Here is a 15888-nt window from a genome sequence, read left to right as displayed (position 1 = left end):
TATTTAGAGCATAGATATTCAGAATTGAGAGTTCCTCTTGGAAGATTTTCCCTTTGATGATTATGAAGTGCCCCTCCTTGTCTTTTTTGATGACCTTGGGTTGGAAGTCGATTTTATTAGATATTAGAATGGCTACTCCAGCTTGTTTCTTCAGACCATTTGCTTGGAAAATTGTTTTCCAGCCTTTCATTCTGAGGTAGTGTCTATCTTTTTCCCTGAGATGGGTTTCCTGTAAGCAGCAAAATGTTGGGTCCTGTTTGTGTAGCCAGTCTATTAGTCTATGTCTTTTTATTGGGGAGTTGAGTCCATTGATATTAAGAGATATTAAGGAAAAGTAATTGTTGCCTCCTACTATTTTTGTTGTTAAAGTTGGCATTCTGTTCTTGTGGCTGTCTTGTTTTAGGTTTTTGAGGGATTACTTTCTTGCTTTTTCTAGGATGTGGTTTCCATCCTTGTATTGTTTTTTTTTTTCTGTTATTATCCTTTGAAGGGCTGGATTCTTGGAAAGATAATGTGTGAATTTGGTTCTCTCATGGAATACTTTTGTTTCTCCATCTAAGGTTATTGAAAGTTTGGCTGGGTATAGTATCCTGGGTTGGCATTTGTGTTCTCTTAGTGTCTGTATAACATCTGTCCAAGCTCTTCTTGCTTTCATAGTCTCTGTTGAAAAATCTGGTGTAATTCTGATAGGCCTGCCTTTATATGTTACTTGACCCTTTTCCCTTACTGCTTTTAATATTCTATCTTTATTTAGTGCATTTGTTGTTCTGATTATTATGTGTTGGGAGGAATTTCTTTTCTGGTCCAGTCTATTTGGGGTTTTGTAGGCTTCTTGTATGTTCATGGGCATCTCTTTCTTTAGGTTTGGGAAGTTCTCTTCTATAATTTTGTTGAAGATATTTGCTGGTTCTTTGAGTTGAAAATCTTCATTCTCATCTACTACTATTATCCGTAGGTTTGGTCTTCTCATTGTGTCCTGGATGTCCTGGATGTTTTGAGTTAGGATCTTTTTGCATTTTGTATTTTCTTTGATTGTTTTGCCAATGTTCTCTATGGAATCTTCTGCACCTGAGATTCTCTCTTCCATCTCTTGTATTCTGTTGCTGATACTTGCACCTATGGTTCCAGATTTCTTTCCTAGGGTTTCTATCTCCAGCGTTGCCTCACTTTGGGTTTTCTTTATTGTGTCTACTTTCCTTTTTACGTCTTGGATGGTTTTATTCAATTCCATCACCTGTTTGGTCGTGTTTTCCTGTAATTCTTTAAGGGATTTTTGTGCTTCCTCTTTAAGATCTTCTACCAGTTTAGTAGTGTTCTCCTGTATTTCTTTGAGTGAGTTATTAAGGTCCTTCTTGATGTCCTCTACCTTTATCATGAGATATTCTTTTAGATCCAGGTCTAGCTTTTCGGGTGTGTTGGGGTGCCCTGGACTGGGCGAGGTGGGAGTGCTGGGTTCTGGTGATGGTTAGTGGTCTTGGTTTCTGTTAGTAAGATTCTTATGTTTACCTTTCGCCATCTGATAATCTCTGGAGTTAGTTGATTTAGTTGTCTCTGGTTAGAGCTTGTTCCTCAGGTTATTCTGTTAGCCTCGATCAGCAGACCTGGGAGACTAGATCTCTCCTCTGAGTTTTAGTGGTCAGAGCACTCTCTGCAGGCAAGCTCTCCTCTTACAGGGAAGGTGCACAGATATCTGGCGTTAGGACCTGACTCCTGGCCGAAGATGAAGGCCCAAAACACGACCTGTCCCGCAGATGAGTTGCTTTGGCCTGTCCCAGAAGCTGTTAGCTTCTGTGTTCTACACTCTTACCTGTGCAGAATACTCTCAGAGGAGTCCTGAAACCAAGATGTCTGCAAGCGATGCTCAGGCCAAGTGCTCCCGGCCCAGGCAGACCCCTATCCTCTGGCTGGGAACGTGGCCGGATGTCTGGGGCCTGAAAAGGGGGCTGCCTTAGAAGTTCTGTGGCTCCAGTCTGTCCCAGAAGCTGTTAGCTTCTGTATTCCACACTCTGACCTGTGCAGAATACTCTCAGCGGGGTCCCAGAACCAAGATGTCTGCTGCCGGCACTCAGACAATGCGCTCCCGGGCTGGGCGGATCCCTATCCTCTGGCCGGGAAAGTGGCCGGACACTCACACAATTCTTAACAAACATGTGCTAGCCAGACTCCCTAGGAGAGCAAATTAGAAAGAGAGAGGTTTCCTTTGGCTCACAGTTTCAGAGTTTCAGTCACTGTCATTTGGCCCCATTGCTCCAGGCCTGTGGAATGCCAGGGTCACATGCTCAGTGAACTCATGGGAGAGTTCAACCTCCTGGTGACTAGGAAGGACAAGAAGGATTGAGGTTCAATCCAGATCTCACTGGACCTTCTTCCGCTAGCTAAGTCCCAGCTCCGAAAGTTTCCAAAACTGTCCGACGTGTGGAGAGCCAGCCTTCAACAGATGAAATTCTGGGGATGTTTGCCCTCCAAACCTTGGAGTACAGCTCTGGCTTCAGGTCTTTGTTGCAACTCCATTGCACTTCTACTTCAAGGGTCAAGGTCCTCTTATACTTTGCTCCCTGAGCCCTTGTTGAAGACTCTGAATTCTTTGTTTTTAAGATTTATTTGTGCATGTGTGCATATGTGTGGGTGCTCCTGGAGGCTAAAAGGAGGCTCCTGATCCCCTAGAGCTGGATATGAAATGGTTGTGAGTCCCTCAACATGATTACTGGGCACCAAACTCAGGTCCTCTTCAAGAGCAGTATGTGTGCTCTTACCACTGAGCTATCTTTCCAGCCCTTGAATTCATTCTGGTCTCATCTATAGTAAATTATCTAACCAAAGCCTCATCTAAAGGGTCTAGTCTAAAGTAGCTTAGCCAGGTAAAGGGCATGGCTTTTATGAGACCCAGTGTGGATCTGAACTTTCTTTTTGCCATTTTCTAACTGTATGACCTTGAATGAATTCCTTGTTCCTTTAGGGCTTCTGCCTCTGCATCAATAAAATGTGTATAAGAACAGCGCCAAACTCTTAAGTTGTTGTGAGAATTAAATGAAGCAGCTCCCGCGGAGTGCTCAGCATGGAGCTTGCACATTTGCTATTTCTGTTGTAAATACTGAGGACTTCGTCTTTTTCAAATATCTCTTTTTCAGGTAGTGCTGGGTCTGAGTTGTGGGTACTTCCAGAGGAACAACCATCAAAGCTGGGACACTATGGAGGGGCAGGACCATGTCTATGGCCAGAGGTAGACCCTGACACATAAAGGCATGTCCAGGGACAAGGCTAAGAGGTATTATCATCTGCACATGAAATTAGAGGCATATTGTGGTACTCACCTACCATTGTGCAGAAAAGCACTTTAATAAACTGACTGTTGAGTAAGTGTAGATTAAAGAAGTTTTAGGAGGAGTGACAGATAGTGTAAATAATTATGTAAAGTCAGTGGGTGGGGGGGGAGGGCAGGTGAGCATAGAGAGAGGTGGAAGAGCATGTAGCATATTTTGGCCAGTTCTTTCATTTTTTTTTCTTATGATAGTTACTGTTTATCAAATAAGAATTACTTACCAGATTGAGCCTCTATTATGGCTAACTAGAACCAGTTTAAGCTAACTTTAACAGGAAGGGAATTTTACTAAGAGAATACTGTGCATATTGCTCTTGAAGAAGACCTGAATTTGATGCTCAGAGATAAGAGTTTCATGGAATCCAAGACCAGAGAGGAGTAAGAAGGCTTCCAACTTCATTCTGCTCTGTCTCTTGTCTCCTTTCCTTCGATGTTTGTTCCTTTTCCAGACCTCCATTTTAAGACTAACTTGTTTCCTGCTCCCATCACAGCATTCGGTCTTATCAGCTCCTGATCCCAAGAGGAGAGAGATTAGCATTCCTTAGCACCCATCTAATGCTGAATCCTTAGGGGAAACATTGACATCAGCCTCTTGGTCAGCTGCCCAATCTGGACCATAAAGAAGTCATGAGCTAGTACTTTAGCTCTCACCTCTGCATATATAAAGACTAGAGATATAGAGGAACCTCACCAAAGAGGACAAGGATGGAAGCATGACAGCGAATAGCCCAACTCAAGTTGTGTATGATGTTAGATTGCTGTGACAAAATGCCAGGCAGAAACCACTTTATAAAGGCAGATTTATTTGAGTGCTGTGTCAGAGTGTTTAGTCCAGCAAGACAAGGGACGCAAGGCTGAGCAGCTCATCTGGTGGCAGCCTTCTGTGGTAGAGGCATCTTTTGGAGGATTGGAAGCAAAGAGTGCTTTAGGAAGCTGCCAGGGACAGCACACCCATAAGGACTAATTAGTTGCCTACTTTCTCTAACTGGGCCTCAACTCTCAAAGCCCCTAGCACCTCCAAAACTAATGCCACCCATCCAAAACATGAACCTGCAGGGGACATTGCAAATCCAAACTGTAATGAGCCTTTCACAATAAGGTGGTTTGCTATGTGTTTTGATAATGGTATTTTAAAAATCTTCACCACAATCCTACAAAGAGTTCATCAGCTTTTTCAATACACTGGTTTAGAAATTGAAGCTTTGGGGATGGAGAGATGGCTCAGTGGGTACACAAGACTGAGAACCTGAGATTGGATTTCTATTCACCACAAAAAAGGTAGTGGTTGCCATGGATGTCAGTAACCCTAGTGATAGAGAGTGGAGACAGGTGGTCCCTGAAGCTCCCTGGTTAGATAGTCCAAGCAATCAGGGATCTCCAGCTTCAGTAAAAGATCCTGTTTCAAAAATAAAATGGAGTGTGATAATGGAAGATATTCAATGTTGTTCTGGCTTCCACATGCACACATATACAAGTGCATGTTCATCTGGACACATGTGTGCAGATTTACATGCATGCATCATACACAAGTACACTGTTCTATGCATGCACACCTATATATACTAAAAGAATATGAGACTTGTAGTGACATCATTTGCTTAAAGGTGTTGTTATATAGGGGGTTTAGGATATTAATCTATGATTTAAGATGTTTTTAAAGCGCCCTGCATGAGTTGATTTTCCAATGCCAGTGTTAATTGGTGACTAAAGATGAGATAATTAATTCTATATTTTCATTTATAAATACAGAAAGAAAGAAGTTGCAAAGAAGTCATGCAGAGTCACACTAGCCTTCCCTGCTGTGAGTGTAGTGCACTTGACTGCAGTTGGCTACCCATCTCTCAAGTTCTACTCCACATCCCTAGTGCCCAGCTGAGACTCCATATAGGAGGCAGAACCTTGCCTCCTATCCTTGCCTCCTATACTGAGTCTTAGCTGGGCACTAGGAATGTGGAGTCTTATATATACCAGTATTTATTTGCAAGACATTTGTCTGTGAGGCTGAATCCCAGCCTGCAGATGGTCAGAAGAATACATATTAGGGACCAGCTCTCCTATTTTATCCAGTAGCTGATAATGGTACCAGAATCCTCAGAGGGAAGGTCACTGATGCTTCTGCTTAGAGACCAGACACAATCACTGGATTATCTGCAACTCAGGTCTGCCTGCCGAGTAGCTGGGCAGAAGTGATTTACAGAGGAATAATTCCCAACAAGGGAATCTGGTGACCTTATAAACTAAGAGACTGAAGCAAGCAGGCTCCTCTTTTTTCCAGGGTGGAATTAATTCCACCTAATTCTTTGCTGTACATTTGATATTTTTTCTAAGAAAGAAAATACAGATTCTAGCTGTCTGTGCCATTTCTTTGAGAGATTAAAACTACTAGTTTTAAAAGTATAGGAGCTACTTGAAGGAAAATGGAAGCCAGCATACTGGCTATGCGAGGAAGAGAAACAGTGTGGAAAGGGAGGGAAACTGGGAGGCTTACTTTAAAAAAAAATCAAAGCAAAGCAAAGCAAAACAAAACAAAACACTTCGATTTCTAGGCACAAAGCTCTTTTTTTGGGTACTTTTGAAATGTAAAATTTGTATTGGTGTGTGTGTATGTGTGTGTGTGTGTGTGTGTGTGTGTGTGTGTGTGTGTGTATGTTCATGTGTGCTGTGCCTGTAGGTGTGCTGTGCATATGTGTGTTAATATGTATGCCACGGCATATGTGTGTCAGAATGTCAGAGGAGAGCTGTGGAGAGTCAGTTCTCTCCTTCTACCTCTGAGTTCCAAGGATTGAATCAAATTACTGGGCTTACGTGGCAAGAATCTTTTCCCACTAAACCATCTTGCTGATCTTTGCAATTAAAATTATTATTTTATTTGTTATGTTTGCAGTGCAGCAGATCAACCCCAGGGTCTTGTGTATTCTAGGCAAGACACTCTAGCATTGAGCTATATCCTCAGCTTTTTTCTATTCCTTGGTGATTTGTTATAAACGGTTGATGGGATATGTATAGGAAATTTGGGGGTCATTGTAGAGAGAAATATGACTTTTCCCTGTGTTGTTGTTGTTGTTGTTGTTGTTCTGGAGGTTTCACAAGTACCTTCTGGTAGTATCAGGGTTATCACCTCACACACTGTCAAGCCACTTTGAGATCTCTTTGTTGGCATTTCTTCAGAGCCCAAGACTTGCATCAAAGGCTGATTCTACCTGTCTTGTACTCTGTTCTCTGGCTAAGATAGGAGGCAAGTCCCTGTCCCCTATTCTGTAACTACCCTGATAGCTAGGCATTTGGAGATCAGGGTTAGAGCTTGGAAAGAAAAAGGTACTTGGTCTTGAGTCTGAACTTGCCTTATAGTCAAAACAAACAGAAAAATAATACCTCCTGTACCGGCTAGTTTTGTGTCAACTTGACACAGGCTGAAGTTATCACAGAGAAAGGAGCTTCAGTTGGGGAAATGCCTCCATGAGATCCAGCTGTAAGGCATTTTCTCAATTAGTGATCAATCAGGGAGGTCCCCTTGTGGGTGGTGCCATCTCTGGGCTGGTAGTCTTGGTTCTATAAGAGAGCAGGCTGAGCAAGCCAGGGAAAGCAAGCCAGTAAGGAACATCCCTCCATGGCCTCTGCATCAGCTCCTGCTTCCTGACCTGCTTGAGTTCCAGTCCTGACTTCCTTGGTGATGAACAGCAGTATGGAAGTATAAGCTGAATAAACCCTTTCCTCCCCAACTTGCTTCTTGGTCATGATGTTTTGTCCAGGAATAGAAACCCTGATTAAGACACCTCCTAATATTTTCATTCCCTTTTAATGCATGTCTAACAATTTTTATATCTCAGTGCTGGGTCTTAAAAGCCACACTACGACCACAGGATCATTAAATGGTGGAGAAACAGAGATCACGAGGCCTTTGACTCTGAGGATTAAAGAGCTTTACAAGGAAGCTTTCTCTGTTCAGACCCTAAAACCTCCCTGTGGAACTATAAGAGATATAGACCCAAACCCCAGGTCATGTGAAGGAGATAGAGTGGCTCGTTGAGAGCCAAGCCCATTCATCACAAATGATAGACTAGGATTTTATACTTTTATCTAATTGTCTTTGACCATCTTTTAGAAAGAACTGAGACTCTGATTAGGTATAAAGGCAGAGGGTTAAACTAGAGAAAAATCATTCTACATTCTGGAGAGCTAGATTCTCTTGGACTTGGCCTAGGCAACTACTATAGCTACAAACATTTGAGTTTCTCCTATTCTTTTAAGGTAAGATGCTTTGGAGCCAGCCTTCTTGTTGATTTAGTTTAGAAGGGGTAAATTTGTCCAGAGGTCAATTTTGAGGTCTGTGTAAGAATAAGAGACTGTCAGCTCCATCAAGATTTCTCCGATGCATGATATGAAGTCTCTTTTATGCCAGGATGACCTCCAAGAAAGGGACATGTCGAGTCTCTAACCTAATTCTATTCTAATCAGGTAATATGTTCAATTACATGTCAAAGGTGTTTTCTTCCCCCACCACCCTCCAATGACCCCAAACAGTGTCTTAAAGGAAATAGGAATTCATAATAAAGTCCAAAAGTGATCATTGGGGACAACCAAGGATGCTTCCTGACACAAGGAATCTAGGTACTATTTATCTTGCTCTGCTGTCATAGAGAAGAACGTTACTCCAAATGTTACTTTCTGGTCTATAGCCACTGGAGCTCTGTCCATTATATACATACCACACAAAGCAGGACACAGAAAGGGAAGAAGACATCCCTCCTGCCTTCACACTTTTAAGTTGACTTGCCATTATCATTGGTATATCCTTGACCAAATGTTAATTGCTTTATTTTGTACATTAAGCCAAAATGAGAGACTTATTAGTAAGGGGACAGAAAAGAATGCGAGAATCAGTTTTTTAAAACTATACTATCTGTAGGGGTTGGTTCTGATGCATGGTCCTGATTCCCAATTGGTTCTTGTTTTGTCAGTAAAGAAAGCCATGGATCAATTGCTTGACAGACGGTATAGGTGGTACTTCTGGGTCCCTGTTAGAAAAGAAGCTGCAAGGACAGAGAACAGAGATTGCCATGCTTTGGAGAGAAGAAAATTGGGCAACCATGTGAGATCTCAAAATGGAGTGGCCACACAGGCCACTCTTATAGGTGGGTGATCAGGGAAGATTAGCAACTGAAGTTTAGAACAAGTGGGTAAGACTTAGATAAGATATTAATAAGGGCATGCTTTTCCAGGTGGTAGATTGTAGCACCTATCAATTGTGCCAAGAAGGCAAGTGAAATTGAACAACTGTGTGTCTGTGTCTTTTATCTGCTGATTCAAAGAAAACTGGAGGAGGACTGGTAGTGTGGTCTCTTCCCAGAGCTAAAGGTGGGTAGAGTATAAAATTACATGCAACAGCTATCAACAACGAATTATTAGAAGTGTCTGAAGATATATTTTTGTTTTGTTCTCTGATTCAAATATTTCTAGATAATTCCCGGAGGCTCCTTAATAGAGCAAAGGATATATCTATTTGTATTTAAATTGTTGGTAAATATTCTAAGCATTACTTGGGTCTCTCATTGTAATGTACATAGTTGGATTAAAATGGATAAGATAGTCTGTCAAATCTTAGGGTGTTTACACTTCATCCCTTTATTCAATGAATATTTGATTTAAAAAAAAACCCTTCTGTATACTACATATGTGCTAATTTCAGGACATATAAAGTCAAAGCACATTTATGACATTGAAACAAATAAACAAGAATAAATGAAATAAATATAAGAACAGATACCAATAAAATTGAAAAAAAGAGAAATAATACAGAAGATTGGTGAAACAAAAAGTTGATTGGTGTTGTTAATAAAACAGAGCTCTGAAAAGATTAATCAAGAAGGAAGAGAAGATATAAATAAATAAAATACAGACTAAAGAAAAAAAACCTTAAAATCAGGACTAAAATAATGACCACTATGAGTATATATATATATTAGGAAATATAAAATTCCAAAATTGGTCCAAGAATCTAGAGTATGGGATACAATTAGACCAATACATGACAAAGAAATTAAAATGGAAACAAATACCTTTTATTTATTTTCAATTCAACCACCTAGGACCAGATAGTTTTATATCTCTATTATAAGGAACTGTGAATTTTTAAAATACAAACTATATATATTTTAATTTTTTTCAATTTTTTTATTAGATATTTTCTTCATTTACATTTCAATGCTATTCCGAAAGTCCCCTATCCCCTCCTCCCACCCTGCTCCCCTATCCATTCACTCCCACTTCTTGGCCCTGGCGTTCCCCCTGTACTGGGGCATATAATGTTTGCAAGACCAAGGGGCCTCTCTTCTCAATGATGGTTGACTAGGCCATCTTCTGCTACATATGCAGCTAGAGACATGAGCTCTGGGGGTACTGGTTAGTTCATATTGTTGTTCTACTTATAGGGTTGCAGACCCCTTCAGCTCCTTGGATACTTTCTCTAGCTCCTCCATTAGGGGCTCTGTATTCCATCCAATAGATGACTGTGAGCATCCACTTCAGTATTTGCCAGGCACTGGCATAGCCTCATAGGAGACAGCTATATCAGGGTCCTTTCAGCAAAATCTTGCCGGCATGTACAATAGTGTCTGCATTTGATGGCTGATTATGGGATGGATCCCCGGGTGGGGTAGTCTCTGGATGGTCCATCCATTCATCTTAGCGCTAAACTTTGTCTCTGTAACTCCTTCCATGGGTATTTTGTTCCCTATTCTAAGGAGGAATGAAGTAGCCACACGTTGGTCTTCCTTCTTCTTGATTTTCTTGTGTTTTGCAAATTGTATCTTGAGTATTCTAGGTTTCTGGGCTAATATCCACTTATCAGTGAGTGCAGATCAAGTGACTTCTTTTGTGATTGGGTTACCTCACTCAGGATGATATCCTCCAGATACATCCATTTGCCCAATAATTTCATAAATTCATTGTTTTTAATAGCTGAGTAGTACTCCATTGTGTAAATGTACCACATTTTCTGTATCTATTCCTCTGTTGAGGGGCATCTGGGTTCTTTCCAGCTTCTGGCTATTATAAATAAGGCTGCTGTGAACATAGTGGTGCTTGTGTCCTTCTTACCAGGAACTAATTCCTGAAATTAACATAATATTTATTTAAAAAGTAGCAAGAAATAAAACTGTAACTAAAGTCTTAACTGACAGAGTTCACATAGCAAGGTCAAACAGGATTTATTCTTAGAAAGCATGGGTAGTTTAACTGCAGAAAATCTACCAATATTACTTACCATATTAATAGTTTAAGAAGAAAATTTGCATCTTATCTCAATTGATATAGAAAAAGTAATTGATAAAGTTGAACTATTCATGAAAAACTCTTAACAAACTAAGATGGTAATGGAAATTTCTTTAACTGCTGATTTCATAGCAAAAAATATGTAGCAAACATTGTCATTTTAGATGTTAAATGTATTTTTCTTTTAAGATTGAGAATAGAGTGCAGTTATCATTGCCTTGGTCTAAGACAATACAGAAAGACTGGCTCTGTAAACAGGGGAAAATCAGAGGTTTAAAGTCTGGAAAGAAAGAATTGGACATTAATGTTGGACGTCGATATCTGTCTAGAAAATACAAGACAAATGATTAGTATAAAGAAAACATTTGTGTCTCAGATCTACCTCGAATGAATAGCATTTTCTACAATAGCAATAGTCAAATTTAATATATTTTACAATCAAGCATTATCCTCATTAACAATAAAGCCAGAAGTAAACTTAAGAATAACTGAGGATTCTACAGAGAAAATGTTAATACTGATAAAATGTCTAGAGCAGTTGATGACATATGACACATGCTATGTTCAAATATAGAATTCAAATCTAGGATTTCAATATTTTAAAGATGTCAGCTTATCTATTACTAACCAATAAATGTATTGAAATTTTGAATAAAAGCTCTAATTTGTTTAAGAATGTCAATACGTCTGTATTCTACAACTACAACAACTCAAAAGAGGGCAGAAATAGATCTCTCCTATTAGGAGGGGCTTGAGGGATGTAATTCTATTTTTAATTAACAACATTTATAAAAATATAATAGTAAGAAAAAGTGAGTGTATGGTGTCCTGTGTCAGAATGGGAACTAAGATATTCAGTTAAGGTAGCTCAGAAATCAGTGAGGTCAAGATGGGGGATTTAATTAGGAGATGGGTAAGGCCACATATAGTGTAGAGAAGCAGTAAGCTTGATTCCTGTTAGTTCTGCATACAAGTAAACTAGACATAAACTAACAGAGAAGGCTACTCTATAAGGTCAATAGAAGGCTACTTTGAGACCTAGGTTAAGGAAACACTTCTACAGCAAAATTTAAGATAGTAGGAAGTAGGATATTTAATTATGATCACTTCAAAATTTCAGGGTTTGTCTTGAATGAGGGACACCACAGAGTTAACTGGCAGTGATAATTGAGATAACTGTGTCTAAAATTGATGAAAGCCTGTTATCCAGAAAGCATGTGGCATTCTTGTAAATCAATAAACAATGGATGACAATGTCAAATGAAAGATGGATAAGGTTATGGATAGACAACTCACAGATTTGGAAACCCAAAAATGCTAACCAGTACATACCAGGATGAACCAAATCTATCTTTTAAATAAGAATTAAAATATCACTTTAGCCTATGAGATAGAGGCAAATCAAGATGTGAGAGTATGTCCTGTGACCTGCACAGCTTGAGTCTAGAAACCCGACTGGCCTGGTGAGGGAATGAAGAAAGGACAGACACACAGACAGAGAAGCTGGGGTGAGGCAGGCTATGCATAATTCTGGTCAGGTAATAACAACTAGCACAGCCACACAGAACCTCAGCTTATATATTGCACAACACCATGAAGAGGAGTTAGCTGGTCTCAGGGGGAGGTCCTTCTAGTTGGCTAGTCTCAGACTATAAACATCAGGAGGAGAAAGTTGCAATTACTAGTTACTAGGTTTTTATTTTACTTATTAGTTAACTGTTTTATAAACATAGGTATGTGGGCCAAAGAAAGACCTTGCCTTTCTAAGCCTGACCAAGGCATTGTCAATTTTTCTTGCTCTGAGGCCTTGGTCCTTGATATAGTTGGCTCATGTCAAACAATATGCATTCACTCAGAGCTTCACTAGCTCAGCGACTTTACTCACTCCCTACAACTATGGAAAAATTAGTGTTCAGCTGGTAGGAGTGTATATTGCTACAGACATTCTGAAGGACAGCAAGCATAGCTTACTCATAAACATCCTACTTCTAAATGTATATGACATAGATTTCTAAGGGAACTCACAGGGGATCTTGGTGCCTATCAATGGGAAGAGAATACACAGAAAATGTGGCAATACTCTACATAGTAGTTAAAGCTTGTAGGTTGGCTATATATTTAGCAATATGGTTGGATATTCAAAAAAACAATGTTAAGGGAAAAGACTAAGAAGCAGATGAAACATACAATATTGTGTGTTTATACAAATTAAAATTCCAAGTGTATAAAAAGATTGACACTTTATAAGAATGCATATAATAAACAAAATAATTTCATTAAATGCATAGTAATAGTAGTCACTGAGTAGTGATCCCTTTGAGAAAAGGGAGTAAAGGGAAATAAGACACGAAGGAGAATAATAGAGAGAGACAGACAGAGAGACAGAGGCAGAAAGAGACAAAGTGATAGACACAGGCAGAGAGATGATAGAAAGAGACAGAAAAAGACAGAGATAGACAGACATACAGACAGATAGATAGTAGATAAATAGAATCAGAGATTGGCAAAGAGAGACAGAGAGAATGCTTGAATGAACCTGTCAGGAACTAGGACTATGGTTGAGTCAATTCTCTGACCCAATGTCTAGTAGACTAAAAAAGGAAAAAGAGATGATTAAATAAGGTCACCAGGACTTAGAATTTTGTAAAGGAGAGAGATGTACAATGATTTAGATTCGATAGAACAATTTTGCTCTTGGTAGAATACTGACATAAATGACAACTTAGTGACTACAACTAATGTGGGGTCTGGGAAGGTTAGGAGTGCACTTGTAGACAAGATATGAATGGGAGAGATAGAAACAATAATCATATATAGACATATACTCATAAGTATATACATAACATGAATAATACAATTCGCCAAAGAATAAGGAAGAATTAAATATGAATAGCTATGAATATATCTGATAAGAATGCAAAGGGCAGAAATGATCAGTCTTGAGAAAAAACATCTTGATTCGAGGGTAAGCTCATAGCACTGGGCAAGTGACACAGCCAGTGTATGGCCACATCTAGTTTTAGAAGTAGATACCATCTGACTGTGTAGGAAAGCATATTGAAGCTCTGCACAGTCAGATTGCAACATAGCTAGTACAACAAACGAGCTAATCAACAGATGAGAACAAATCAGAAGCTATTAGAAAATGTAAACTTCTAATTTACATCCTTAGAGTGGAAGGGAGTCCCTTTAAAACCAGCCCTGCCACCCTTTTTGAAAAGAACCATGGAATTTACATTCTGCCTCCAACTCTGAGGTGTAACGAGATGATTTATCATAGAAAATTATTGCTAGATCATCAAAAAGTAATGGAAGTTGTCACAGCTTCCCTTCTTAACGGTATTTCTCACTGACCTCCTTCCTCAACCCCCCCAAAATGAGCTAAAGGATGAGCAGGGAGCCAGCCCAGCCTGATGCTTGCTAATTGACAGAAGCAACCAACCATAAACACATTTTTCAGAAGTAAAGATAAATTCTGTAACTTTTTAATTAAAGCATAAAAGCCCATCGTTAAAGGTGCATAAATCACCAAGAAGCCTTTAGATCTTCACACTGTTTTGTGAGGTTGCACGCACATTTCCAGCTGGATTCACTCCAAACTCAAAGGCAACAGGCTTGGGAGCGGTAGCCAGGCAGGGCTGGGAACTGTGCTGTAACTGGTCCTGTGGCTGCACTCAGTGGGGAGAAACATGTGAGGATTCAGGTCTGTTTCCCTCTTAATCTCAGTCTGCCTTCAAAGCTTCTGGGAAGTTAACAAGATGACCAAGTAGCAAGAGACAAGACAGCTCTACGGAGAAACAATCCTATAAGGCGAAAACATTAAATGTCAACCCATTAGCCTGGGCTCCTCAAACTCGGCAGAATGTAAGAAAGACACTTGGAAACTATACTGATTCAAGAATTATAGCCAAATGTATGAGCTTTGGTTGGATCTTGGTTTTCCAAAAGCAAAAGCAAACCTAAGGTGACCAATGTGGTGACTTATACCTATAATCCCTGCACTCAGAAACCAGAGGCAGAAGGATTGCCACAAGTTTGAAACCCGGCTCGTCCACATAGGGAGTTACGTACCTGGTGAGACTGTCTCAAAAAAACCAAACCAAAAACAAAAAAACCAACCAAATGAAAAACTACTCTTATATTTTAAAAAATCCATAAAATACATCCCTATAAAAATCACCATAAAACACACTAAGAATAAAACACAAAAAAAAAATCAGATAAAACGTATGGAATTGTGCATGAAAATGATACTGTGACTGTATGGACAGCGTTTCATTCAAATTAGAGGAATGCTAAAATGTCTAAAGTAAGTTGTGTGACGTTTATAAAGGTGGAAAATAACAATTATGGTGTCTGAATAGCAATCGTGTTCATCTTGCTATTTTAAAAACTGTGTATGGACTCATTTTATAACAACGTGGGGGAAGGGACTAGCTTTTTCCCCTTGGAGTAGTCATCTGTCTACTGGTATTGTGATGGACTCCTTTTGGACAGATACGTCTGGATGAATGGTCTTCTGCTGTAACTTAGTGTCTAGATGTTATGAAACTATGCTTTTCCAAGTTTTGAAATAATATGAGCTTTAGGAGAGAGGTTGCTATTCAGGTCTTCATTCTGGGGCATGTGTGGTTTATCTATCTGTGTCCCAAGATTCAGATAACAAGCGTATAGTTCCAGTTACTGGGACCTCCCCGCCTAGCATGGGAAGCAGATGAACAATCGGTCAAATGGTCCCCCCAGGACAGTTGTCCCATCGAGAGGCTTCCGACCCAAATGTAACTAAGCTCTGTGTAGTGCCTAGGGTCTGCAAATGTGTTGAGAAACAAGGGCATCGTCTGTATCTCAATGTGATACCTACTGTTCTGTTCTGTGTGGGCAGCACCACTGAAGCTCTGCTGCAGGCAGTGGATATTGGAAGAGAAGGAGTGGTCAAGTCATGGAGCTGGCTGGATCAACTGTAGAACTTGATATGATAACTGAAGTCTAGACTTCAGGATCTAAACTCAGCAAAGATTTCCCTCCCTCCCTCCCTCCCTCCCTCCCTCCCTCCCTCCCTCCCTCCCTCCCTCCCTTCCGTCCCTTCTTTCCTTCCTTCCCCTTTCTTTCTATCCATCCATCCATCCATCCATCCATCCATCCATCCATCCATCCATCCATCCATCCATCCATCACCTATGACAATGTTACATCACTAAGTCAGAAAATTCCACACTTTCCAGCTCTTGTCTTTAAGGAGAGAGAAGAAACGTGGGAGATGGAGATCTATATTGGGCCCATCCCTGGATTATTAAATCCTC

At 40.0% G+C, this 15888-nt stretch overlaps 1 long non-coding RNA gene across 3 annotated transcripts in view; it reads left to right on the top strand.

The window, feature by feature from the left end:
• Positions 1 to 15888, top strand: part of Gm46956 — a 36870-nt gene that overhangs the window by 8083 nt on the left and 12899 nt on the right. For all 3 annotated transcript variants that reach the window (XR_001785218.1, XR_001785217.1, XR_001785216.1), the window contains 2 exons: positions 8278 to 8451; positions 8539 to 8674. This is a non-coding gene — a long non-coding RNA (predicted gene, 46956). The remainder of the gene's footprint in view (positions 1 to 8277; positions 8452 to 8538; positions 8675 to 15888) is intronic.

This window comes from Mus musculus, chromosome 6 (assembly GCF_000001635.26).
Source record: "Mus musculus strain C57BL/6J chromosome 6, GRCm38.p6 C57BL/6J".
Lineage (NCBI taxonomy): Eukaryota > Metazoa > Chordata > Mammalia > Rodentia > Muridae > Mus > Mus musculus.
The sequence above is the reverse complement of the archived record's forward strand: the minus strand, read 5'-3'. Positions and strand labels throughout refer to the sequence as shown.